Genomic DNA, 27,949 nt, shown 5'->3' on the forward strand with positions numbered 1-27,949 from the left:
GTACAGTAAACATGCAAGAGACCTTCACTGCTTGAAAGAGCTTACAATCTAATTATGACAGACAAAGTGGTCAAAAATGGTGAATCGATATATGCTGCTCATATAGGGAATTGCAAAAGGGATAAAGAGGTAGAGAGGGCAGAGGACTACAGAGGGAATGACAAAGAAATATGGTGCTTTACAAGTTGGTAGGGTTAGAACTTAAACACAAAAATATCCTTGCCCTGCAGATCATATTCAGCTTGCAAATCTACAAAAGGTTTTACAAAGTTGTTGTCATTAAACAAATAACAAATACATCAAATAATATATAAATGGTCACATGGCAGGCCCGCCTTCTGGTGGGTTTTGAAATCACTAATTACAGTGGAGAAAAAAGCCTCAAAAACCAATACTTTTAGCATTTCAGGCACTCCACAGAGAAAAGCCAAACACCGGCCAGGCGTGCATGCCAGTCACTTATCTGAGTTGTTTTGAAGACATTCACCAGTTTCTTTAGGTCCCAGTAAAATTCAGACTTCTCTCTGGCTCCAGTGTAAGTCCAAAAAAGCCCCTTCACCTCCCAACATGGGTCCTTGTTTTGCCGAAATATACAGCTGCTTCAGGGAAATACGGACAAGCCAAGCACTGACCAAACTACCATGACAGCCTGAAGCAGCACTGATGGGGAAAAATATTTAAACTCCGGACGGGGCTTGTATGCCAGTCCTGGAAAGTTCTTTTATCCCTATCTGATATAAAGTCTGGGTTATGACAAATGAGTAAGGTGACATTATAGAAAAATGTTTTAAATATTTACAGACCTACATCCATGTGGCCCTCAAAGATGATGACAATAAATGTTCTTTAAGAGGGAAAGGCAATTGACAAGGAGGTGACTGGAAAATTACACTGATATTCCACCCAAAACACAAACCAGTTTCAAGAGGAGTCAGAGAATTTCTCAGTACCCCAAAACCAATCATTGATGTGGCTATCATAAGGTGTTTAATACCCAGTGCACCCAAACGACCTTTATCTTTAGATTTAAACGCATGATCCATACTTACTCTAGGATGCTTCCATTTCCATCAAAAGCGCAGAAGAAGCCTATTATGTTTGATCTCTTCTTTTACCTTTAGATAATGTGATAACATTTGAAATGTATATAACCATTTCGATATTGGCATCATATTATTATAAAAATGCACCTACCCCATAAGTGACAATGGTAAAGTTTGCCATAATCTCAGTTTCTATGACATATCTTTCTGAATGGTGTTAAGTTGGTCCTTTATACTAGTTGCCCTCCAGGTTTCTACTTTTCCCTCCCTAATGTTCTTTCCATCTATGGTTCTTTTCTGTACTTTAAAACATTTAAATTGTAGTTCTATCCCTCCTTACCTTGTGTATTGATTAGTCTATAAGTCTGTTAGTCTAACCCATCATTTTTAAATGGTATGTCTAAATATATGTTTATATTTTTTATCAATGTTGTAACTCACTTAGTAAATCTAAATAAACGATTTATCAAATTAAAATAAAACTTGAAACTTGAAAGATCATATGGTATCAATACTCTCAAGTGTCTAATAGACCTCTTGGCCCAGCTAAAAGGAAAGACACCCACCCATTGAGCTCAAACATGAGGCATTACTGGCAAGGCCATAGATTTCTGATAATTAGGACAAAACCATGTCCATCTCTCCCTTTAGGCCACTTTTTGGACATATTTCTTTTTTGAAAATGAACCTCTTAGTGGAATTAGAGAAGGTACAGAAAAGGGCAATGATAATGATAAAAGGGATGGGTTGACTCTCCAATGAGAAAGGCTAAAGAGATTAGGGCTCTTCAGCTTGGAGAAGGGACAGCTAAAGGGAGATATGATAGAGGTCTATAAAATACTCAATGGAGTTTTTTTGTTAGGTACCATTGACTTGTATTCAAGTCCTAGCGACTTGATAAATTACAGATCTAAAAAGAAATTGGTTTTGTGATAGTCCGGGAAGGTCCTCCAGCATCATCCCCATAGTTGTTTTCAACTTGTCCAGCCATCTGATTGCAGGTCACCCTCTTCACCTGGTTCCTTCAGTCTTCTCAAACATGATGTCCTTCTCCAATGATCTTTGTCTTCTGCCGGTGTAACTAAAATAAGACAGTCGTAACTTCATCATTTGGCATCATAGCTGGTTTGATCTCTTCCAGAATAGATTGGTTAGTTCTTCTGGTGGTCCAGGGCATGCATAAAATCCTTCTCTAGCACCAAAACTCAAAAAAGTGAATCTTCTTTCTTTCATTTTTCCATAGTGTCCAGCTTTCACATCTGTAATTGACCACTGAGGAAATGAGTGCATGGACAAGTCTGATCTTTGTTTGGAGTGTTGTTTCCTTGTCTTTGAATACTTTGTCAAGAGCCTTCATTGAAGAGTGTCCAAGTTCAAGTATTTCTTCCCTGCTAGTTGCTTCTTTGTTTACGAAAGAGCCGAGGAGATAGAATAGAAGTTGTAAAGGATTTCAGTTGCCTTTAAGCTCAAAATCTTCATCATTTTCCATGTTCATGATCTTTGTCTTGTTTATGTACGGTTCTAATCCCATGTTATGACTTTCAGCTTTAACTTTTCTCAGTAAATACAGCATGTCTTCTTTGCTGCTAGTGATAAGCATTGTATCATCTGCATAGTGCAAGTTGTTTATATTTTGGCCACCAATTTTGAAACCAAAATTCTTCCAAGTTTTATTTTCTGAAGATAGTTTTGCCATAAAGGTTGAACAGTTAAGATGCCAAGATGCATCCTTGCCTGATGCCACATTTTATTAGAAACCAATCAATGCTGCCATATTGAGTTTTCACTGCAGCGTCTTGATTTTCATAGAGGTTCTCTATCAGCTGAGTTATGTGTTTGGATATTCCCATTTGTGCTAGAGTTCTCCATAGTTTATCATGATCCACACAATCAAAAGTTTTGCTGTAGTCAGTGAAGCAAAAATATAAGGTCTTTTGGTATTCTTTGTTCTTCTTCAATATCCATCTAACATTTGCAATAAGGTCTCTTGTTCCTCGACCTTGTCTGAAACCAGCCTGAACTTTGGGTAGTTCTTTCTCAACATATGATTGTAGACTTCGTTATATTATTTTCAGTAATATTTTGCTGGCTTGTGGAATTATTGCAATTACAATCCTTGGCATCACCTTTCTTTGGCATAGGTATGAACAGTGATCTTCTCCAATCGGTTGACTATGTGTGCTCATGTGACCAGAACAAGCGGTTAGTATCTATCACTTATCATCCCCTAGGTCAGGGGTAGGGAACTCCGGTCCTCGAGAGCCGTATTCCAGTCGGGTTTTCAGGATTTCCCCAATGAATATGCATGAGATCTATTTGCATGCACTGCTTTCAATGCATATTCATTGTGGAAATCCTGAAAACCCAACTGGAATACGGCTCTCAAAGGCCGGAGTTCCCTACTCCTGCCCTAGGTCCTCTCTGGTCTTTTCCAGGTCTCTGTTAAACATAACACAACATGGTTAAACATACTTTCCAACACACTCTTAAAACATGTGACCAGGTTCTTCCCAAAACTCCCTGGTCATTCCCCAGGCCCTCCCTGGATTCCATGTTCTTCATGGGCCCTCACTGGTCCTTTAGATCTTCATCCAGGTCCTGCTTGACCATAGGAGTAGAGTGGAGTAGAAAAGATAAATGCAAATCAAGTATTTACTGTTTCCCAAAAACATAAAGACTAGGGAACATGTACCCTTACAAACGATTATAAAAAATTAATAAAAATATTTTTTAAAAGACTAGGGAGAAACAGGAGAAAATATTTTTTCATTCATTGCATAGAAAAGCTTTGAAGCTTATTGCTAGAAGATGTGGTACAAGCAGTAAGTATAGCTTTCAGAAAAGTTTGGACAAATTCATTCAAAAAGGTCCTTCTGCTATTAGGCACTGCCTATGCCTGGGGCTAGGTAGCTTGGACTCTAAAATCTTTTTGGGATTCTGTCAGGTACTTGTAACCTGGATTGGCCAGGATATTGGGACAGATGGACCTTTAATCTAACCCAGTATAGCAACTGTTATATTCTTAATAACACTGAGGAACCCCCCTGATTTGTCTTGTAATACTCTACTAAAGCTGTTTTGCTAGATACATTATCTTTCTCTTTTGCTTTGTTAAAACTAATACAATCTAAATTTAATTCCATGCTTAACGAAACTAGAGCAACCCGAATCATTACATAAGACAAATAAAAATTAGTCAACTCTCCAGAACCTTAAGTGTTAGATGGGAAATAAATTATTTAAGAATATTTTATATGGCAGAATGGTTGTGTCTTACTAGGTGACATTTCATTGAGCACAAGAACAGGCTTTTGTGGTAACTTAAGGGGAATAAGGATTTAAGCACCATGTGGTGAAAGTCAGAGATGCTAATGATAATGTGGTCCATAAAACTAATTACTTTGCTAATTTTTACAGTCAGCTATTTACCTTCCAGCTGTCCAATTCCCAGGAATGTCTTGATTATGGCTACATTCCAGAACTTTGCTATCTTTGGATGCTATTGCCAAAGATTGTCTCTACCAGGGTTTTATTTCAGGAAGAAGTCAGTAGCACAGGCACTGAGTACTGGCACCTTTTCCATTGATCGCCACAGTATTAATGAAAGAGTGTAGGTTCTGCCCCCTCAAACAGACAGAGAGAGTACCACTATGGGAGAAGCCAGTCCTTGGAGGCCTCGGGAGAATATGGAGGCGCATGATGCAGTGGAACATAATAGCTAAGCCCTGCAAAATGTGGGAGACACTGCAGAGATTAAGCTGGCTGGATAATATGGCCCGGATTTTGTATAGGACACTTATACAGAATTGGGCCTAGACCCACCTAAAATAAACCCGATTCTGTAATTGACGTCCATGTTATAGATGCCGGTTACAGAACCGGGTTACTCTAGACGCGGCTGCTATACTTTTCACGGCAAGGGATCTCCCTGCCGCGATAAGTATAGCAGCCACGAGTCTCCCCCCGAACGATCGCGGCAGGAGGGTGCTCAACCCCTCCTGCATGAAGACGACCCACCCCCTGATGATCGCGGAGGCAGGAGGGAGCTAACCCCTCCTGCTCAAAGACGACCCCTCCCTGACGATCGTGGAGGCAGGAGGGAGCCCAACCCCTCCTGCCCGAAGATGACCCCACCCCCCGATGTTCGCAAAGGCAGGAGAGAGCCCAATCCCTCCTGCTCGAAGACACCCCACCCCCTGATTTTCACCGGCAGGAGGGTTCCCAACCCTTCGTGGCGGAAGGCTCCCCACCCCCCGGACCCCCCTCAAACCCTCCCTCACTAACCCCCCCAGACTCCCCTCTACTAACCGTACTAGTTGGCTAGCCGTTTCTACCGTACATCCGGCAGGCCCACTTCCATCGAAATGAGGCGGGCCAGCCCCTCCCCATCCCATCCCACTCTATCCTAAGGCCTGATTGGCCCAGGTGCCTAAGGCCCCTCCCATGTCCTGCAGAGAGAGAAGGGGAGGGGTAGCATGGATAATATGGAAGGGAGGAGAACAGAGGAAGAGGAGGAGTGGGAGGAGAGCAAGGAGTCAAGGAAGGGAAGCATGGAATAGGAGGAGGGAGGAGAGAAGGAGAAAGGAAGGGGGTCAAGGAAGGGGATCATGGAATAGGAGAATGGAGGAGAAGAGGAGAGAAGGAGGAAGGAAGGGGAGCAAGGAAGAGACTGATTCGTTGACACTGTTCAGTTACGTTGAGAAGCTCTGTGATAACATCCACAATGCCTTGTTGATGGAAGCTACATGTCTCTTGTGTAGACTGGGTAGCACTGTTACAATGGTTGCCATCCTTAACTTTCTTATATGTGATCAGCAAAAGCAAGCAATTAGGAGAATGCAATATGGTTCATAAACTGCAGAAATGCCAAAGGCGGTGCATACCAAAGCTGGAAATTAACCACTGCTAGCTGCGGACTGTAGGACAGTGAGTGAGGTTTTTCTTACAGGCCCCAGCCACGTTTAAAATCAGTTCTGGCAGATGTACATTCCCAAAATGAGCATATAAGTATTCTAATCAATAAATAGAAAGTAAAATTCCCTTTTTCATCTTTCTTGTCTGGTCGTTTTATTTTTCTAATCGTGTTGGTCCCAGGTTTTGGTTTCTGCTTTTCTCTATCTTCTCTTTACTTTTTTACCAGGGTCTAAGCCCATTTGGCTTTTTTAATTTCCCCATGTCCATTATTCATTTCCCTTTTATATGTCCTTATTTGTTCTTTCCAGCACTTTTCCTCTGTGACCCTATCCCTATTCTCCTATTATGCTGAGTATGTCCCTTCTCTGTGTCCTTACTATTGCCCTATTCAATATTTCCCCTCTATGTCTATATCCCTTCTTCTTTGCCCAGCATTGTTCCTCTGTCTTCCTATCCCCCTTCTGCAGGTCCAGCATCAGATCTCTGTGTCCCTATCCCACATCATGTCCATCTTCCCCCTCACTCCTCTTTATTCTAGTACCCCCCACCCCTGGAGGCCAGCATCTCTCCATCTTTCTTCTTTTCCTCCCCCCCCCCCCCCCCGCATTCCTGGGAGCCAGCATCTTTCTTCCTTCCCTCTTGTCCCCACCTGTGCTCCTCGAGGCCAGTATATCTCTTCCTTTCATCACCTCTCAAGGGCCAGCATCTCTCCTTCTCTTTTCTCTCCCTCCTGCCCCCTCCCTGGGGGTCCAGCAAGTACCTTCCTCCTGCCCCCCCTCAAAGGTCCAACATCTCTACTTCCTCCTTCTTTCCTACACACATATATGGATTGAGTAAATAATGCACACAGCACAGCTGCTGAATCTGTCAGACACATTGCATACCCATACCCTGTGTGGGAGCCAAATGGCTTGACTAAATTACTGTAAGTGCTGGGCAGCCCTCAAGTGAAAGGATGAGGTGCTAGTTTGCAAAATCTTAACAGCTGAGAATCTGTAACTTCATTCCAGCACTTCCAGGAAGCTCAGGAATTGTGACTCAGTAAAGACACAGAATGAGGAAGAAAGCCTTAGTGCAGCCATTCCCAACCCAGTCCTTCGAGCACATCAAGTACCATTTGGTTTTTAGGATATCCATAACGAATATCCATGAGTTATATTTGCATTCAATAGAGGTAGTACAGACAAATTTATCTCATGCATATGGATATCCTGAAAACCTGATGGGATTAGCTTATGCTCCGAGACTGGGCTGGGAATAGCTGCCTCAGTGAATCAGTCACAGTGTCTGTATTTCATTGGAGACCATCAGTTTATATAGTATGTACAGTGTTCAGATGCATGCTTTTTTTTGGTAGACATACAGTAAGGATTAAAGTAGCTACATATTAAGAAAATAGCGAGCATGTTAGTTCCTACTACAAACTGTTACACTGGTTGCCCATGGAGGCACGAATAATGTTCAAGTTCTCTTGCTTTTGCTTTAAACTGGTGTGGGGAATGGCCCCTACCAATCTCATACCACATTTCGAGCTACACATCCCCACTAGGACAACCAGAAATTGAAGTCTTTTTGCCTATCCAAGGATCACTGATTGCAAATACAGGTCCTTTCTGGACAGATCTTTTAAGTTTCAAGCTAGTAAACAGCAGACCTGGCTAGGCAATTACAACAACAGAGCCAGGTTGACCTACGGCGCATTTCGGAAAGAAATTAAGACAGCACTGTTCGATAGATTTATCTCCTAATCAGATACCATTTTAAAACTATTAACACCATGCTGATAACTTTGAGAAATATGTGTATTTTTACTAATTGTATTCTGTATTTCACTGACTGTTCAATGACATCTTTGCTATTTGTATTCTGTAATTCGCTGATTGTCCAGCTCTCTTCAGTGTAAACCGCCTAGAAGTCGTAAGATTGTGGCGGTATAGAAAAAATAAAGTTATTATTATTAGTAGTAACTTCTGTTAGTGGCAGTGCAAGAGGTGAAAGACCATTGGTTCATTGTAATCTGTGGTGCACAGTCCTCTCAGAAATTGGCAGGGGATTTCACCATCACAAGTAAACAAACAAACAAAAAAAATTCACAAATCATAGGTCTCCTTGTTTGTGTATAAGATGCTGTATTTTGAGAGTGATGCTTCTATTGAATTAAAATTTTTAAAAAATGAAATGGTCCTTATACTTTGCTTGTATTTGGGATCCATTTGTAAAGGAGCAGTAAATTTAGGAATCTTTTTAATCTTTCAGTAGAGTTTTGAACCTTTGAATACTATTTTTCTGGAAACCCAGTAAACCTTTAGGGGGATTGGAATCTTGAAGGGGCATTATAGCAACATAGTAGATGACAGCAGATAAAGACCTGAACAGTCCATCCAGTCTGCCCAACAGTTAGGCTGATTATCAATTCATGTTTAAACCAACATTTTATTTTATTTAGATTTATTAACAGCCTTTTCATGAAGATGTTTACCCAAAGCAGTTTGCAATACATTGAAAAGTAATCAGGTACTCTTAAGTATTTTCCCTATCTGGGTACTGAGGCAGCAGCTCTAACCACTAGGCTACTTACTTGATTGTGGTTCACCTGGCACAGTCCTTTCATTCCATCTATTGGAGTTGCCATTGAAACCCTCTCCAACCTATGCAGATGATAGAATGCTCATCACCAGCAGCAAAGAAGACATGCTGTTTCTACTGAGAAGAGTCAAAGCTAAAAGTCATATCATGGGATTATACCTGAACATAAACTACACAAAGATCATGAACACAGAAAATGAAGATTTTGAGCTTGAAGGCGATAGAATAGAAGTTGTAAAGGATTTCAATCTCCTAGGCTCTTTTGTCAACAAAGAGAAGGGAAAAATACTCCGCAGAATAGCACTGGGTCGCTCTTCATTGAAGGTTCTTGACAAAGAAGTCAAAGGTAAGGAAATAACACTCCAGATAAAGATCAGACTTGTTCATGCACTCATTTTCTCAGTGGTCAGTTACAGATGCGAAAGCTGGATACTACGGAAACAAGACAGATAGAAGATTGACTCATTTGAGCTTTGGTGCGGGAGAAGGATTTTATGCTTGCCTTGGACCACCAGAAGAACTAACAAATCGATTCTGGAAGAGATCATATCAGCTATGTCACTGGAAGCCTAAATGATGAAGTTATGACTTTGTCTTATTTTGGTCACACTGTCAGAAGAGAAAGATCATTGGAGAAGGACATTATGTTTGGGAAGATCGAAGGAACCAGGTGAAGAGGGCGACCTGCAATCAAATGGTTGGACATGTTGAAAATAACCATGGGGATGATGCTGGAGGACCTTACTGGACTAGCACAAAGCTAGTCTCTCTTTAGATCTGTAATTCATTAAGTCACTAGGACTTGAACACAAGTCAATGGTAACTAACTAACTTTTCAACTTTTTAAATGTCTGTATAATATCTCCCCATCCCTCCTTTCCTCTAGGATATACATATTTTTCTAACTTTTGCAGATCCCTTTTCATGTTGTTCACTCTCTCCAGGGTGTCTCTCCATTGCAAATCTTGGTATCATCTGCAAAACAGGAAATCTTATCTTCTAACCTTTTGGCAATATCATTCACAAATATGCTGAACAGAATGAGCTCCAGCATCAATCCTTGAGACACTCCACTTTTCCTTCCTCTGGGTGAAATTTCATTAACTACCACCTTCTGATTTCCATCTGCCAACTAGTTTGTAATCTAGTTCATGACTTTGGATGCTTATTTCAGCCTAAGGAGTTTATTCTCCTATTAGGAGCCATGTTCAAGGCTTTGCTGAAATCAAAGTAGATTACATCTAGCACATGTCCTCAGCCTAATTCTCTGGTCACCCAGTCAAAGAATTCAATCAAATTTGTTTAGCATGATTTACCTTTGGTAAAACCATGCTGCCTTGGATCTTGTAACTCATTGTATTCCAGGAAATTCATTGTCCGTTCCTTCAGCAGCGCTTCCATTACTTTCCAATGACTGAAGTGAGGCTTTTTGCCTTTTAGTTTCCCATTACTTCTCTTTCACCAAATAAGTTCTTTATCAATACCACAGAACCTCTCCCATTTCCAAAGATGTATTAAACAAATTTTTACGAGGATCTACCAGAACCTCTCAGCTTCTTCAGTATCCTGGGATGGATCTTGTCCAGTCCTATTAGCTTTGTCTACCTTCAGTTTTTCAAATTGTTCGTAAACACTTTCTTCTGTGAACAGTGCAATAGCTTCTTCATTCTCATATGTACCTTTTTCAGCTGATTGTGGTCCTTCTTCAGGACTTTCTTTCGTGACCACAGACCAGAAGTATTTGTTTAGCATGTTTGCTTTTTCCTCATCACTCTTCACATAGTGATTCACAACATCTTTCAGTATTACAATCCCTCCTTTTACTAATGTACCTGAAAAAAATTATCACCCCTCCTTACATTTCTAGCCATTTGTTCTTTCACTTGTGCTTTCTTCAGCCATTTATCTCTCTTCACTTCTTTCAGTTTCATCCAGTATTCTTTTCTGTTTTCTTCTTCTTGAGTTTTTCTGTATTTCATAAATGCCAAATCTTTTGCCTTTATTTTCTCAGCCTCTTGTTTAGAGAACTATATAGGCTTCATTTTTCTCTTCATTTTATTTACTCTCTTTACATAAAAATCTGTAGTCATTTTTACAGCTCCTTCCAGCCTGGACTACTGTCTTTCCACCTCGTGTATGTCCTCCCATCCCATATTCCCCCATTTTATTATCATGTTTGAAATCCAGTACTTTAAGCTTTGTTTGGCTGCCCTCTGCTTTAGCTGTTATATCAAACCAAACTACTTAATGATCACTGTTGCCCAAGTGGGTTCCTACTTGGACATTAGACACATTTTTTCCCATTTGTGAGCCTTAGACTCAATATTGCTCCTTCCCCTTGTGGGCTCCATCACCATGTGTCTGAGCAAAGCCCTTTGTAAGACATCTAAAATCTTTCTACTTCTTTTTGATTCCGCAGATGGAACTTTTCAATCCGCATCCGGAAGGTTGAAATCTCCCAGCAACAGCACCTCTTCTTTGTTTCCCAACTTCTGGATATCTACAAAAAGATCTTTGTCAAGTTGCTCTGATTGTGTTGGAGGTCAGTAGACAACACCCACGTGGATGGAGGTTCCATCTTCCCTTTTCAAGACAGTCCATATCACTTCCTTTCCTCAAGCCCCCAGCATTTCAGTCACTTTAATATTGGGTTTTTGTTTGTTGTTGTTGTTTTTGGTTTTTTTTTTTTGCATATAGAGCTACTCCTGCACCATTTTGACCATCTCTATACTTCTTAAATAGATTATAACCCAATATGTTTGTGTTCCATATTGCTATGTCTCTGTGATAGCAACAATCTGTCAGTCTGCCTTTAACATCAGGACTTGCAGAGCATGAACATTGTTGCTTAGACTGCAAGCATTTGTGGTCACTGCAGGGTTTGGTCTTCAGTCTAGCTCTTATCTAAGTCTTCATGAGCAATATTGGATAAGAACTGTTGGAATATGTTTGCTTTTCGCAAATGATACTAGAATATGAATCTAGGTAGAACCTCTGAAAGGTATGGAAAACATGTAAAAGAATCTAGTGAATCTTAAAGAATGATCTAGATTTTGCCAGATAAGAGTACCGGTAAATTCTAATAGATACAGAGCCATGTATTCGTGATCCATAATTCCAAGGGAGTATACAGTATTAGTGGTGATGTACTTCTAACAAAAGTGTGACCTGGTGATAATCATATCTGATGAACTTAAAGTGGCTAAATAGGTAGATAGGGTGACCACAGAAACCAGAAGGATGTTTGGGTGCACAGTGAGAGAACTGGCTAGCAAGAAAAAGGGGGTGATAGCATTTCTGAGTAAATCTCTAACAAGACCTCCTATAATGTAAAATGTGCAATACTGTAGATCTTGCCTTCAAAAGAATATAAACCAGGTGGTGTCTTTCCAAAAGACAGTTAGTGAAATGATTAACAGTGTATCTTTTGCAACAAAAAGAACAAACCAAATGGAATACAGGATATCTGATAAGAAATATTTACCTGTATTTTTTGCACTATAAGATGCACCCTAGATTTAGAGGAAGAAAACAAGAAAAAAAACATTATGAACCAAATTGTGTACTAATATATACCAGAGAACTATATAATATATACGCGAGAACTAACGGTAGCCATTCAAAAAGCAGCGCGGTGCCAGGCTGGAAAGCAAAAAGCTCGCTCCTGCCTTGTGCGCTGCTGGCTCCGAGATAATGAGGAGGCAGCCATCCAGTGAGGGAGGGGCAGGAGCGCGGAAAGCTCTCTCCTGCCAATGCACTACTGGACCACCAGAATTTAAAGGTACTGGGGGTGGGGGTAAAAAAGTGTTATTCATTCCTTACGACGCACAGACATTTCCACCCACTTTTTTGGGGACAAAAAGTGCGTCTTATGGAGGGAAAAATACGGTAAATACCTCCAAGGTGTAAATGCACAGGAAATAGACAAAATGAGGGTGATAAAGTGAACGTGAAAGGGGATAGACTCGAGAGTAATCTAAGAATCTTTCTTTACAAAAATGTGGGTAGATTTGTTGAACAGTGTCCTAGTGCAGTTGATGGTACAGTAGTATCAGAATTTAAAAAATGACAAAGAATCATTGAGGGAGAGGAAGCGATTGTAGACCTGTTTTTCTGGCGTTATGTTCTTCATTTCTAAGATCTCCAGAATATGCCCATGAAATCAGGTGAAATCATAACTTCCCACTCTTACCCTCTTAGGGGGTAACTTTATAACTAGTCACTCTAAGAGTGAGTGGTAGTAGCCTATTCTGTAACAACCGTGGAGGGGCCTTTTCGATAGGATGTCTAGGTTCGACTTTAAAGAAATTCAAAAATGAAAATAAAGACCTATCCAAATGGGTGCAAACAGCAACAAGCAATGGAGGATATAGTGATATCTGTATATGCGTTTAACAAAACAAAGGGGAAAAGACTTCAAATGCCCAGGTGTTTGAGTATTTGATAAAACACCTTCATGGGGCTGTTAACATCATCATTGGTAAAAAAAAACGCAAAAAAACAACGAAAGAACCCCCTTAGTTTGCATTATTTATTTATATTGTGGCCGGGCTAGGACCTCGGCTAGCGAAAGACCTGGCTCGGACCGCAGGCAAGATTTTGGGCGCCTTTGATTTGGTTGGTGAAAAGAAAAACACGGTATATTTTGGGTTCAGTTCAAAACAGTGGTTAGACTTTGTCCATCAATCACAAGAAAAAACAAAAGAATATCAGGTTTAAAACCGGTGATAATTCTGGTACAGTTCAGTCCTCACTGTCACATGGGTTAAGCAATCATTTCCATTGTGCTGCATTCCAGTTTAAAGTTAATTTCTCTCAGGGCTTCAGTTGCCCACAATAATAAAGCAAAGCAATAGTGCAGCCTGTATTTGGACCCCCTACCCCCAGGTAGCTGGGTCTCCACTTTGGAAGTGCTGTGTCTTCTTAGTCCCCTTCCTCAATGCAATAACTGGTACATTCTAGGCAGTCCAGAAACAAAAAAAAACCCCACTTTTCATTGGCTTTCCAACTTCTCAGTTTCACTGCCTTTATTTCTTGGGACCTCTCCCGTTTTGCCTAGCAGTGGGGGTGGGAAAAACAACCCTTCCTGTCATAGGTGTCGGAATGGGGGTGGCCACAGGGGCCGTGGCATCCCCCCAAATTTAGCCCTGGTGGTCCAGAGGTACAGCGGGCAGGAGCAAGCTTTCCACGCTCCTGCTCGCTGCTAACCTGGTGGGTATCAGCAGCCGTGGGATGCATTTTCTTCTGCCACTCAGCAGCAATGAGCACAAATGTGCTTTGGCGCTCCTGCTCGGTGATGAGTGGCTTTTTTGACTGGCTCCTGCGAATTCTCACGAATCACGAGAATTCATGAGAGCCAGTCAAAAAGCCATTCTGCACTGAGCAGGAGTGCCAAAGTGTGCTTGTGCTCGTTGCCACTGAGTGGCAGAAGAAAACGCATCCTGCAATCCCACCGGGTTAGCAGCGAAGTAAGAGGGCAGGGTGCAGCGTCTGACGGGGAAGGGAAGAGGGCTGGGTGCAGAGTCTCATGGGGGAAAGGAAGGGGACTGGGTGCAGAGCCTAACAGGGGGGTAGTGAGGGAAGGAGGCTGGGTGCAGAACCTGACAGAGGGGGGTAATGAGGGAAGGGGGCTGGGGGTAGAGCTGGAAAGGGGGCTGGGTGCAAAGTTTTTTGGGGGGTGGGACGGGGGTCATTGACCGCTGTAGGAGTGAGGGTGGGGGTGGTCATGACTTTATCCCTCCAGTAGTCATTTGGTCATTTTGGGTACCTTTTTGCCACGTAGACGCTTTTAAAACAGGTCTCGCTCATATTTTATAATAATTTAATATTATGTAATACATTTAATATATATAACAATTATAAATAAAATAGAAAACCTCCCAATCCCTCCCTACCTGTTTCAGAAAATCTAACCTAATACATCAAAAATATTAATTAATTCATACATATGTATTACATATACATATGTATTACATAATATTTAAATTACTAGCTGATGCCCCGGCGTAGCACGGGTATTTAATTATAGCAATAACACTGTAAATGGATTCAAATAAAGATACTTTATAGTGGTGAATGAAATTATTTTTTTACAGCTTTATAAAAAGTACAATATTCAAATTATAATGTGAAATATTTGACAAAATGAATACAATACAACTAACAGAAAACTTGATTATAAACAACATTTTTAGTTTCACCTCCAGGAGCAAGAACATATAAATTCTTGGGTGAACCCACCCTTGAGCAAGCAACATAGAGTTGACCATGGGAAAAACTGGGGGATCTTAAATCCACTCCACAGTATGTAATAGTCTGTCCCTGTGATTTGTTGATTGTGATAGAGAATGCAAGTATCACTGGAATTTGCAATCTCTTAAACTGAAAAGGAAGATGTGTAGCAAGTTTCGTTCAAATCGGGCAAGCCGTTTTTGCGTTGGCAGCTTTTTACATTTTTGCCATTGACATGAATGGGTGAAATCTGATTGTCTGTTTGTAGCTCCGCCCACGTGTGCAGGAGGGCCGCGAGACCCCCAGAACATATCACCCCAGATAGTGAGGGATCTGCATACCAAGTTTCGGTCAAATCGGGCAAGACGTTTTTGCGTTGGCAGCTTTTTACATTTTTGTCATTGACATGAATGGGTGAAATCTGATTTTCAGTTAGTAGCTCCGCCCACGTGTGCAGGTGGGATGCGAGACCCCCAGAACATATCACCCCAGGTAGTGAGGGATCTGCATACCAAGTTTCGTTCAAAACGGGCAAGCCGTTTTTGCGTTGGCAGCTTTTTACATTTTAGCCATTGACATGAATGGTAGAAATCTGATTTTCAGTTTGTAGCTCTGCCCACGTGTGCAGGTGGGCCGCGAGACCCCCAGAACATATCACCCCAGGTAGTGAGGGATCTGCATACCAAGTTTTGTTCAAATCGGGCAAGCCGTTTTTGCGTTGGCAGCTTTTTACATTTTTTCCATTGACATGAATGGGTGAAATCTGATTTTCTGTTTGTAGCTCCGCCCACGTGTGCAGGTGGGCCGCGAGACCCCCAGAACATATCACCCCAGGTAGTGAGGGATCTGCATACCAAGTTTCGTTCAAATCGGTCAAGCCGTTTTTGCGTGATCGCGGCACATACACACACACATACATACATACATACCTCCGATTTTATATATATATAGATTATAAAATATGAATATAAGAATGATATGTTGTACTTAAAGTGTTACATGAATGAAAATCAAGTGTGTATTTATAAGATCATATGAATTTTTCTGATACACTTGTTGTAATATGCAAAACTGAATAAAGAAATTCAAATAAAAGAAAAAATAGGTCTAGCTCACAACGTCTAAGTTGAAAAACTACCATTATTTGAAACCCCCCCCCCCCGACATAAAACCAAAACCCAGGGCTCCAGCTTACTGTTAATTATGTCACAATGACATAAAGTTTTGTCTGAGCAACAAGGTTGGAGGCCTATCACGAGTTACACCCAAAGCCACAAATAATCACTGAAATCAGGGCAGCGCTGCAAATGATCTAGGACAGCCTATCAGAGGAACTGATCAACAGATAGCGCAAATATCTAAGGAGTTGTACAAAAAACAGAAACTTAACAGCCTTTTATTTCTCAAAGAACATTCCGTGCAGATGGGGGTGAAAGAGTTAAAGTTTAGGTACATTATTTTTTAATTTTTGGTAACAGTTTAGAGCAGATTGTGATCACATTTACTTTTGACACAGAATAGTCTGTTATTGAGAAAGACATGGGGGAAGCCACTGCTTGCCCTGGATCGGTAGCATGGAATATTGCTACTCCTTGGGTTTTGGCCAGGTACTAGTGACCTGGATTGGGCACCATGAGAACAGGCTGCTGGGCTTGATGGACCGATGGTCTGACCCAGTAGGGCTATTCTTATGTTCTTAACAAGGCTGTTACTCGTAAAAACTTCCCAAAGCAACCAAGAGCCTGTGCTAAAGCTAGGGATGGATATTTTGAGCATTCACAGTGACTGTGAAATTCTGAAACATTATTAATTACATATATCGTTTGAATGATGTTATTTTATTAATACACAAAAATCGCTAGATAGTAATGCTAAAATGCTCCGCCCTCCTCTCAGCTGGCTCTTTTCTACAACTGCTTGCTGATTGCGGCAACGCTCTTGATTCATCTTCCTCCTGATGGCAACGGGTTCCTGATGAAGGGACTGTGTGTCTCCGAAACCGGGCTTGGTTGAACCTGGTTACTAGGATGTGTAGGGTTGCTGCCTTCCTTTTCTGACTACAGACCATCGGATGAACTATTGTGCTGATGCTTTCAATGTTGTGTCCACATCACCCCCAGGTCTCTTTCATGGGAGGATCACTGCTAGGGGTGAGCAACCTTGGAAGAGACCCAGGGGTGATGGTGGACACAACATTGAAAGCATCAGCACAATGTGCGACAGCCTCAAAGAAAGCGAACAGAATGTTGGGTATCATTAAAAAGGGTATCACGACCAGGACGAAGGAAGTCATCATGCCGCTATATCGTGCAATGGTGCGCCCACATCTGGAGTACTGTGTCCAGTACTGGTCGCCGTACCTCAAGAAGGATATGGCAGTACTTGAAGGGGTCCAGAGGAGAGCAACTAAACTGGTAAATGGTATGGAAAACTTTTCATACGCTGACAGGTTGAAAATGCTGGGGCTGTTCTCCCTGGAAAAGCGAAGACTTAGAGGAGACATGATAGAAACCTTCAAAATCCTGAGGGGCATAGAGAAGGTGGACAGGGACAGATTTTTCAGACTGTGGGGAACCACAAGTACAAGGAGTCACTCGGAGAAATTGAGAGGGGACAGGTTTAGAACAAATGCGAGGAAGTTCTTTTTTACCCAGAGGGTGGTGGACACATGGAACGCGCTTCCGGAGGTTGTGATAGGCCAGAGCACACTACAGGGTTTCAAGGAAGGTTTAGATAGGTTCCTAAAGGATGAGGGGATTGAGGGTTACAGATAGATGTAGAGGTAGGTTACAGAAATGGTCAGGAACCACTTCATAGGTCATAGACCTGATGGGCCGCCGCTGGAGCGGACCGCTGGGCGTGATGGACCTCTGGTCTGACCCAGTGGTGGCAACTTCTTATGTTCTTAAGTCTGAGTTTATCTTTAGGAGTTGGCTGGGGAGGGGGTTCTTTTAGTGGGACGTCCTGCTCTATTTATGCACTTGTGTGACTGATAAATATTTTTACATCACCATTTAAGTTTCAACACGATTAATTACTTTGAGCACACGAGAAGTGTCCAGTGATGGTGTGCGGGCATAGGTTGGCTAATCTGTGCCTTGTTATGTAAAGCGCTAGATATTGCTCTCCTTTCGCTGACCTTTCACACTGAGGACACCCCGTTTCACTTATTTAATTAAATTTATTTATTTATTTAATTTATTCATCTTTGTCTGGCTCACGTGCTTATCTAGTCCCCTATAAGAACCTATTGACTTTTAGTGCTTTTTTGTAGTTTTTCTAAAATGTCAGTAACAGCAACGTAGCTTAAGATAAATTACTCTCCCACCCTTTTTTTTTACAAAATCGTAGTGTGTATTTAAATGCCAGCCGCTGCAGTAACAGCAAGAGAAATTCTATGTGCATCAGAACTGGTACCGCTATGGCAAGTGCTAAAAACCGTGCTATAGTTTTGTAAAAGTGTGTGTGGGGGGGAGGGTATATGTTGTTTAATAGTAATATGATGTAATAAATATGTAAAATTTATCATTGAAATTCAAAGCAATTGCTGATAAAACGGCAAAAAAACTCTAGGAGGTTACTTTTATTGCCTCACCCTGCAGAAATACTCCAAAGCAATGTGTCAACCATCAAAACTACTAACCCTGCGACAAACTCTGGAGGCACTTTGACCCATGTCTAAAAATCTGTGCAAGCTTTTGTTTGGATTATTGCCTGTGTAAAAACTGCATGCTTTTTCTGCACATAATTTATCTGTTGGAAAACACACACACAGTTTTGATTATTCTAAAATATATATGTATCTCTGAACTCCGCCCCTAGCGCCATCTGTTCGCTCAGCTGGTGGAAGCAAGCATATGCATAGCTCTACCTGCCAACTGGTTGGGCAGTAAATCAAAGCCCTGACATCCATGGGTAAATGTCCTTAATTAATTTGGGCTGTTATACTTTAGTCCTCCTCATAGTCATGGCTGGTCATTAGTATAGATATTACATACTAGTAACGGACATGTATTCCATTGAAGAAAGATGTTATGTATCACCTCCTTAAAGTTTACTTTCCATCTAATTTGAGAAAGCAATGTTTGTTTTTATCTATCTAGCAGGCAAAAATCCTTTTTTTTTTCATTCCTAAGATCTTGTAAAAAAAAAAACAACAACAACCCTGATCAATGGTTCTCTATTTTATAGTAAACAGTTATAAGGTCGACAAGTAATTATTCCTCTTTTGAAACCTTCTTCAGTGTTATCCTTTACGAGCTAGTGAAAAGTAAAAAATATGACATCTACAATACAGAAAGGAAATATGTATGTGATCTGGTCAACTGAAATGAAAGATGTTTTGTTCAACATCAATGTTCTCAAAATCTTCCTTCAAATACCCTGGGAATGAAATGTATATAGTAGCTAAGTATGGGGCTCATTTTCAAAAAAGAAACACATTAAAAATTACATTACATTACATTAGTGATTTCTATTCTGCCATTACCTTGCGGTTCAAGGCAGATTACAAAAGGAGTTTTCTGGCCATTTCCAGAGGAATTAAAGAGTAGAGCGGGTTGCTTCAGAGAATTAGGACGAATCTTGCGGTGTTAGTTTGTCTTCAAGGATTTCTTGAATAGCAGGGTTTTTATTTCTTTTCTGAACAATTTGTAGTCTGGAGTCGTTATCAGTAAATTGGAGAGTTGGTAGTCTAGTTTTTGCTGCTTGTGTGGCTAGAAGGCCATCATACAGTTTTTTTCATTTGACGTCTCTGGTGGGTGCATGAATGGTCTGTGGATTCTCCTATGTCGGGTTGTGGTAGTTAGGATTAGGTGGTTGTTCAGGTAGGCTGGGCTGTTTCCGTTTTGGTTTTAAATAGTAGGCAGTAAAATTTGAATAGTATTCTTGCTTGTATTGGTAGCCAGTATGAGTCGAGGTATGCTGCAGTGATGTGGTCATGTTTCCTCAGTGAATAGATAAGTCTTAGACTGTGTTTTGAACTGTTTGTAGTTGTTTTGTCATGGTTGTGGGGCAGGGGAGATAGAGAATGTTGCAGTAGTCTAGAAGACCTAGACTAGGGACTGGACCAAGAGCTGGAATTGTGTTCTGTCAAAGAATTTTTGAACTTGCCTTAAGTTTTTCATGACCGCGAATGATTTTTGTATTGTTTTGTTGATTTGTGGAAGTTTTAGAGATTCCTGGAAGTTTTAGAGTGAGTGGCCACCTGAAACTGCTCTTGCCCATAAAGTCTGGCAGCCGCATCCCTATTTTCCTTTCTCTTTCTCCTTCCTCCCTTGACTGGCCCTGCATTGCTCCATCCCTCCATCCCCACATACAACAAGGCCAGAATTCTTCATCCTCCCTCCCTGGTGCTGTGGCAAGTGGCCGGCAGTAGCAGAGGCAGCCCTGATAACTGGCAGTCTCCAGCCGGCAGGGCCTTTCCTCTGCCATGTCTTGCCTCTATGATGCAACTTTCTGTGAGTGGGACATGGCTAAGGTGACCATACGTCCCGTTTTGAAGGGACAGTCCCGTTTTAGGATCCCCTGTCCTGTTGTCCCCACACACAGCTTCGGGACGCCAAAATGTCCCGTTTTCAGGGACAGCGTCCCGAAGCTGTGTGCAGGGATAACGGGACAGGCAATCAATTCCTGTCCCTCCCTGCCGCACCAAAAAAAAAAAAAAGCCTCCCTCCAGGCCCGATTTAAACCTCCCTCCAGATCCGCCACCGCTGCTCCTCTGCTTACCTCCCTGCCGCTAATCGCGCCCAGAAGCCTTCTTCCCGACATCAATTCTGACGTCGGAGAGGACGTTCCGGGCCAGCCAGGCAGCAATTGGCTGGCCTGGAACGTCCTCTCCGACGTCAGAATTGATGTCGGGAAGAAGGCTTCTGGGCGCAATTAGTGGCAGGGAGGTAAGCAGAGGAGCAGCGGCGGTGAACCGGGGGGAAGTTTAAATCGGGCCTGGAGGTAGGCTTTTTTTTTCTGCGATAGGGGGGAAGGAGGTAGGCAGGCAAGCTGGCTTTTGCGCAGCAGAGAGGTAGGTAGATAGGCAGGCTCTGGGGGAGGTAGGCAGGCAGGCAGGCTGGCTTTGGGGGAGGTAAGCAGGCAGGCTGGCTTTGGGGGATTTAGGCAGGCAAGCTGGCTCTGGAGGAGGTAGGCAGGCAGGCTGGCTGTGGGTGAGGTAGGCAGGAAGGCTGGCTTTGGGGGAGGTAGGCAGGCAGGCTGGCTCTGGGGGAGGTGGGCAGGCAGGCTGGCTCTGGGGGAGGTGGGCAGGCTGGCTCTGGGGGAGGTAGGCAGGCAGGCTGGCTCTGGGGGAGGTAGGCAGGCAGGCTGGCTCTGGGGGAGGTAGGCTGGCAGGCTTTTTTGGGAGGGGGTGGGACAAAGGCTGGAAGGCAGTGAGTGGGACATGGGAAGGAGGGATGAAGGAAGGAGAGAAAGAGGCAGAGAAGGAGGGGGGGTTGTAAGTAGAAGAAAGACAAGATAGATAAAGGCCTGGACCAAAGGGGAAAGACAGGAGGCAGAAGCAGGATTTTGGGAGGTGCAGACAGAGGAGAGGGGGAGAGCCCCTGAGGAAGAGCAAAGAGAGGCAAGATCATAACAGAGGAGGGAGAGAGAGGGAGACCTGAAACAAAGTTACAAAGGAGAACTGACACTGGATCTGGGGGCACGAAGGACATAGGAAGGAGGCACTGGGGACACTAAGGACATAGAAAAGGGCACTAAGGACATAGGAAGGAGGCACTGGGGGCACTAAGTACATAGGAAGGAAGGAGGGAGGGAATAGAAAGAGACAATTGTTGGGCCTGAGTGCAGAAAGAAAGGATGCACAGTCAGAAGGAAACGCAACCAGAAACTCATGAAATCACCAGACAGCAAAGGTAGGAAAAATGATTTTATTTTCAATTTAGTGATCAAAATGTGTCAGTTTTGAGAATTTATATCTGCTGTCTATATTTTGCACTATATTTTTCTATAGTTACTGAAGTTACCTCTTTGAAAATCCCCCAAATATAAATGATTAACATTTTCTCTGTGTATAGGGTGCTTTGTGTTTTTTTTTAATTTTATGGTTACCATTATAAAATAATAAGATATTAGAAACATAGAAAGATGGCGGCAGAAAAGGGCTACAGCCCATCAAGTCTGCCCACTCCAATGACCCACCCCATTAAGTCTGAATGCTAATGACCTAGTTCCTTAACTCGACCCTCGTAGGGATCCCACGTGGATGTCCCATTTATTCTTAAAGTCGAGCACGCTGGTGGCCTTGATCACCTGCACCGGAAGTCTGTTCCAGTGATCTACCACCCTTTCTGTGAAGAAATACTTCCTGGTGTCACCACTAAATTTCCCTCCTCTGAGTTTGAGCGGGTGCCCCCTTGTGACCGAGGGTCCCTTGGGAAAAAATATATTGTTTTCCACCTCGACACGACCCGTGACGTACTTAAATGTCTCAATCATGTCAACCCTTTCCCTGCGTTCCTCTAGGGTATAGAGCTGCAGTTTGCCCAGTCTTTCTTCGTATGAGAGACCCTTGAGCCCCGCGACCATCCTAGTGGCCATCCGCTGGACCGACTCAGCTCGAAGCACATCTTTCCGGTAATGTGGCCTCCAGAATTGCACACAGTATTCCAGATGAGGTCTCACCATGGTTCTGTAGAGTGGCATTATGACTTCAGGTTTACGGCTGACAAAGCTTCTATTGATACATCCCATCATTTGCCTTGCCTTTGATGAGGCCTTCTCTACTTGTTTGGCAGCCTTCATGTCTGCACTGATGATTACCCCCAAGTCCCGTTCCTCTGAAGTCCTAGCTAGCATTTCTCCATTCAAGGAGTATGTTCTACATGGATTTCCGCTGCCGAGATGCATGACCTTACATTTTTTAGCGTTGAAGCCTAGCTGCCATGTCGAGGACCAGTTTTCCAACGTGATCAGATCTTGTGTCATACTTCCTTGAGGTTGCTTTCACTTACTATGTTACACAGTTTGGCGTCGTCGTCAAATAGTGCTACTTTACCCTGAAGCCCCCGGGTCAAGTCCCCTATGAATATGTTGAAAAGGGATGGTCCCAGGACTGAGCCCTGCGGCATTCCGCTAGTCACCTCCGATGTCTCAGAGAGGGTGCCGTTGACCACCACCCTCTGAAGTCTTCCACTCAGCCAATCACTGACCCATGCAGTTAGTTTCTCACCCAAACCCATCGATTTCATCTTGTTTAATAGTCTACGGTGTGGGACACTGTCGAAAGCTTTACTGAAATCCAAGTATACTATGTCCAGAGACTCTCCCGAGTCTAGCTTTCCTGTCACCCAATCGAAGAAGCTTATAAGATTGGATTTGCATGACCTGCCTCTGGTGAATCCATGTTGACAGGGATCCTTTAGATTCCCTTCATCCATTATCGTGTCTAATTTACCTTTAAGTAGAGTTTCCATGAGTTTACACACTATTGATGTGAGACTCACTGGTCTGTAATTTGCAGCCTCTGCTCTGCAACCCTTTTTGTGCAGAGGAACGACGTTAGCTGTTTTCCAGTCCAGGGGGACTCTCCCCGTACTTAGGGAGAGATTGAAGAGCATGGCTAACGGTTCCACCAGAACATCGCACAGCTCTCTGAGCACTCTTGGGTGCAAATTGTCCGGTCCCATGGCTTTGTTTACCTTGAGTCTTGAAAGTTCTCTGTAAACATCAGCTGGTGTGAACTCAAAATTCAGATATGGGTCTTCCTTGCTTTCCTTTGCTTCCAGCCGTGGCCCATGCCCTGGTGCCTCGCAGGTAAAGACTGAACAGAAGTAATCGTTCAGTAGTTTGGCTTTTTCAGAATCTGTTTCCACATAATTCCCGTCTGGCGTTCTAAGGCGTACTATCCCGTCTGCGTTCTTTTTCCTGTCGCTAATGTACCTGAAGAAGGATTTGTCCCCTTTCTTAATGTTCTTCGATAGAGTTTCTTCCATTCAAAGTTTGGCCTCCCTGACTGCTATTTTGACCGCTGCAGACTTTGTCCTGTATTCAGTGTTTGCTTCTTTTTCCCCCGTGCGATTGTACGAGAGAAACGCTCTTTTCTTATCCTTGACGAGGTACGAGACCTCATCAGTGAACCATTGGGGTTTCTTTTTTCTTTGTTGTTTAGTTACTGATTTTATGTAGCGGATAGTTGCCTCATGAAGGGTCGATTTCAAGGTTGACCACATAACCTCCACATTATCCATTACTTCTTGAACCTGAAGCGTCTGATGGACGAAGTCTCCCATGCGTGTGAAGTCAGTGCCCCGGAAATTGAGTACCCTTGTTTTTGTTTGTGATCTAGGGAAGCCTTTCCTAAGGTTGAACCATACCATGTTATGGTCACTGGTGGCTAGCGGTTCTCCCACCGAGATCTCTGAGACGCTTTCCCCGTTCGTAAGTACCAGGTCCAGGATGGCCTGGGCCCTAGTGGGCTCTAATACCAATTGTTTGAGCCGTACTCCCTTCATGGACGTTAATATCCTCCTGCTATCACAAGTAGTAGCTGAGAGTGTGTTCCAGTCTACATCAGGCATGTTAAAGTCTCCCAACAGAACAACGTCTCCCCGTAAGGTGATATTCTCAATGTCTTCAATTAATTCAACGTCCTTGTGCTCCGATTGTCTTGGAGGTCTGTACACCACACCAAGGTACAGGCATTTTTCTCCGCCTCTGGCCAGGTTTACCCAGATGGATTCCCCAGTATACTTGATATCTGTGATCCTGGTTGTCTTGATGTTTTCTTTGATGTAAAGTGCTACCCCTCCTCCTAACTTACCCTCTCTGTCTTGGCGAAGCAGGTTGTATCCTGGTATAGTTATATCCCACCCATGAGAGTCTGTGAACCATGTTTCAGAAATTGCTACTACGTCTAGGTCTGCATTAACTATTTCTGTTTCCAGTTCTAGAAATTTATTCCCTAGGCTGTGTGCGTTAACATACATAGCTCTCCACTCTTTTTGTTTACTAAGCTCATGCAGAGAGCAACTCATTTGAGTTAAAGTGTCTCCTAGCGATTCTTTTGCAGTAAGGGTACTTACCTTAGACTTAGAAGCAGAGTTTTCGTTCACCACATCAGGATTGTTACTTACTGCTCCGGTGTAAAAGTGGGTACCCACCCCCGACTTACCTAGTTTAAAGCCCTTCGAAGTAGGTGGGCTAGTCAGTGTCCGAAGACGTTCTTACCTCTGTTGGTTAAATGGAGTCCGTCTGGTCCCTGTAGTCCCTGTAGTGCCTCTCCGTGATTCAGGAATCCGAAGTTCATTAAATGAGTTCATTAAATGACTTAAATGAGAAACCAAGGTGGCAAGGGAGCCCCTTCTGATGATTCAGACAAGTCTTGACCTGTTCTTGGGCCACCGCGGGAGCGGACTGCTGGGCAGGATGGACCTGTGGTCTGACCCGGCAGAGGCACTGCTTATGTTCTTATTTCCTGGCACCATCGTTGTAGCCACTCATTCGTCTTCAGGATACGTTCGTCCCTGTCCCTTCCTCTGCCCCTAACAGGAAGAATTGAAGAGAATACTACCTGTGCTCCTGTCTGCTTCAGCCTCTTTCCCAGAGCTCCGAAGTCTCTGGCTATGTCCTCCAGGGTGTTCTTGGCAGTGTCATTCGTTCCGACGTGGATGAGCAACATATTGTGTGTACATGAAAAATGAATGGAAGAAATTGGGGGCGGGGCTAGGGCAGGATTGGAGGTGGGGCTAGGGCAGGATTGGGGTCGGGACTGAATATTAATAGATGTCCCGTTTTGATGAAAAAAGTAAATGGTCACATTAGACATGGTAGAAGAAAGGCCCCACTGGCCAGTTTTCAAGGCTTCCTCAGCCTCTGCTGGCTACTCACTGCAGCAGTGGAAGGGGGGGGAGGGGGACAGCACATAGTGAAATGGAAAGAGGAGTAATGCTGGACCTGTTGTGTGGGGAAATAGATGGAAGAATAAGAGAGAGACATGGATCAAAGGAGACATAGGAGATAGGCACGTGGGATCTCTCGGAGAGAGAAAGAGATAATGGTTACTGCAGATGGGCAGACTAGATGGGCCATTTGGCCTTTATCTGCCATTATGTTTCTATGTAAGAGAGGGGTCTCATGCTAGACTGGGGGGGGGAGGGGGAGAACAGATGGAAGAGAGAGACCGGGATCTATTTGCCTTTTTTGTCACTCCCTCTGTAGTTCCCTACCCCAATTGTCCTCTTTGTCTATCTGTTTAGATTGTAAGCCCTGTCCAGCAAGGATTGTTTCTTCTTAGTTAATGCAATGTACATTACTTCATGTGCCCGGCAGCATTGTAGAAATGATAAGTAGTAGCAGTAGTAGTCATAGGGCTAGATTCACTAACCTGCCCGATCCGTGGCCGATATGCAGCAGGCCGACAAATTCTGAACGGGTCAGCATGCAAATGGGGGCGATGGGAGGAACGCCCCCCCACCGACCACATGGATCACTAGAGAGCGATCCTGAAGCATGCACAGACCATCTTCTTGGTCTGTAGATGGTCTGCACATGCTTACAGAGCTGCAAACTGCTTTTTTAAACTTTTTTAATACTTCGTGAGCCCGTGGTTTTAACCCATGGGTTAAAACCACGGGCTCGCACTGCGGGGGAAGGGCAGGAGAGTTGGGATGGTGAGTCGGGGCGGCAAGAGGAGATTCTGGGCGCAGGATGGCGAGATGGAGCAGAGAGCAGGACAGCGAGAGGAGAATCAGGGCGAAAGCAGGGTGGCGAGTCAGGGCGGCAAGAGGAGATTTGGGGCAGTTTTACTGAGCAGGGTAGCAGAGAGCAGAGAATCGGGTCGGGGCAGAGAGCATTGAGCAGGGCGGCAGAGAGCGGAGAATCAGAGCAGGAGTTTATTGTGCAGGGTGGCAGAGAGCAGGAGAGGGCAGTCGGAAAGGATGTGAGCGACTGGTCCCAGCAGTCGCTTTTTTGTTGATCGGCCAGCCCAGTCGGTGTTCCAAATTTTGTTTAGTGAATCACTGCCTGCCTACTTTGCATGCCGTTCCCCCTCATTTGCATACACGTATCGGAATCGGATCAGAGGTTGATCGAACATGAGGTTAGTGAATTGGGTCGGGGTCGCAAAGGGGTCACAAACCGATCTGTACACGATCGGTAAGCTTTGTGAATCTAGAGAGCGGGCAGATGCTGGATTGGGGAGAGTGTGTGTGTGTGTGGGGGGGAGAGAGGAAGAGACTAGGCCAGGGGAGAGAGGAATAGAGATGTATCAACAGGAGGCAGGTAGAGAGAGAGATGTCACACCACAGAGGCTCTCTTTTCACAGGGGTAATATAAATCACTCATAGGACTGGCAGAAATATCAATAATGCATAAAAAAATCCCCAGCTAGTTATAGATATCAGAGTAATCTTCTTTTAATTACCATCGGGCCTCAGAAGCGGCTTAAATTCTCAGGCAAAACTACCCGATAGATATTTTTACAGCCACAAGCTTCCTCACCGGCTCCACCAAACCACACAGTGTATATAAATATATGTGCTTAAATCTTATATTATAGTAGTTTTTACTCATCGTTAATAAACAATGTAGTGTCACACCCAATGCCAAAGAGGATGGAAGGTGCAGGAGGAAGGGAGAGGAGAAAAACAGAGACACAAAAGAGAGGCTAGCTATGGAGGAAGCATAGGGACAGGGACATAAAGGGGCAATACTACACACAAGGGGAGAGATAGAGACACAGAAGAGATGCTGAACTTGGATGGAGGATAGGGACAGAACATGGAGAGAGAGTGGATACGCTAGACAGGATGTTTAGGACACACTGGAAAGATGGATGTGGACATAGAGAGATCCTGGTTAGAGTTAAGAAAAAAGCCGAAGAGAGAGACTAGGATCAAAGCATTACTCAGACAACAAAGGTAGAAAAAATGATTTTTTTCCCCCCTTAATTTATTGACTGTAATATGCCACCATTATATATATTTTTTATGTGGCATTTGGGGTCCTCCTGGCCAGTAGTTAATAGGCATGAGTGGTGGTGTCTGTGTTGTACAGGTATGGGAATTAATATGTTACTGTTAGGGGAGAATGTAGCGCAGTGGTTAAAGCTACAGCCTCAGCACCCTGAGGTTGTGGGTTCAAACCCACACTGCTCCTTGTGACCCTGGGCAAGTCACTTAATCCCCCCAATGCCCCAGATAGATTGTGAGCCCACCGGGACAGAAAGGGAA

General features: G+C 43.4%; 1 protein-coding gene across 1 annotated transcript in view; it reads left to right on the forward strand.

Annotated features, from left to right (window-relative positions):
- Positions 1-27,949, forward strand: part of PGM5 (phosphoglucomutase 5) — a 179,788-nt gene that overhangs the window by 97,056 nt on the left and 54,783 nt on the right. The window lies entirely within an intron of this gene.

This window comes from Geotrypetes seraphini, chromosome 1, assembly GCF_902459505.1.
Source record: "Geotrypetes seraphini chromosome 1, aGeoSer1.1, whole genome shotgun sequence".
Taxonomy (NCBI): Eukaryota; Metazoa; Chordata; class Amphibia; order Gymnophiona; family Dermophiidae; genus Geotrypetes; species Geotrypetes seraphini.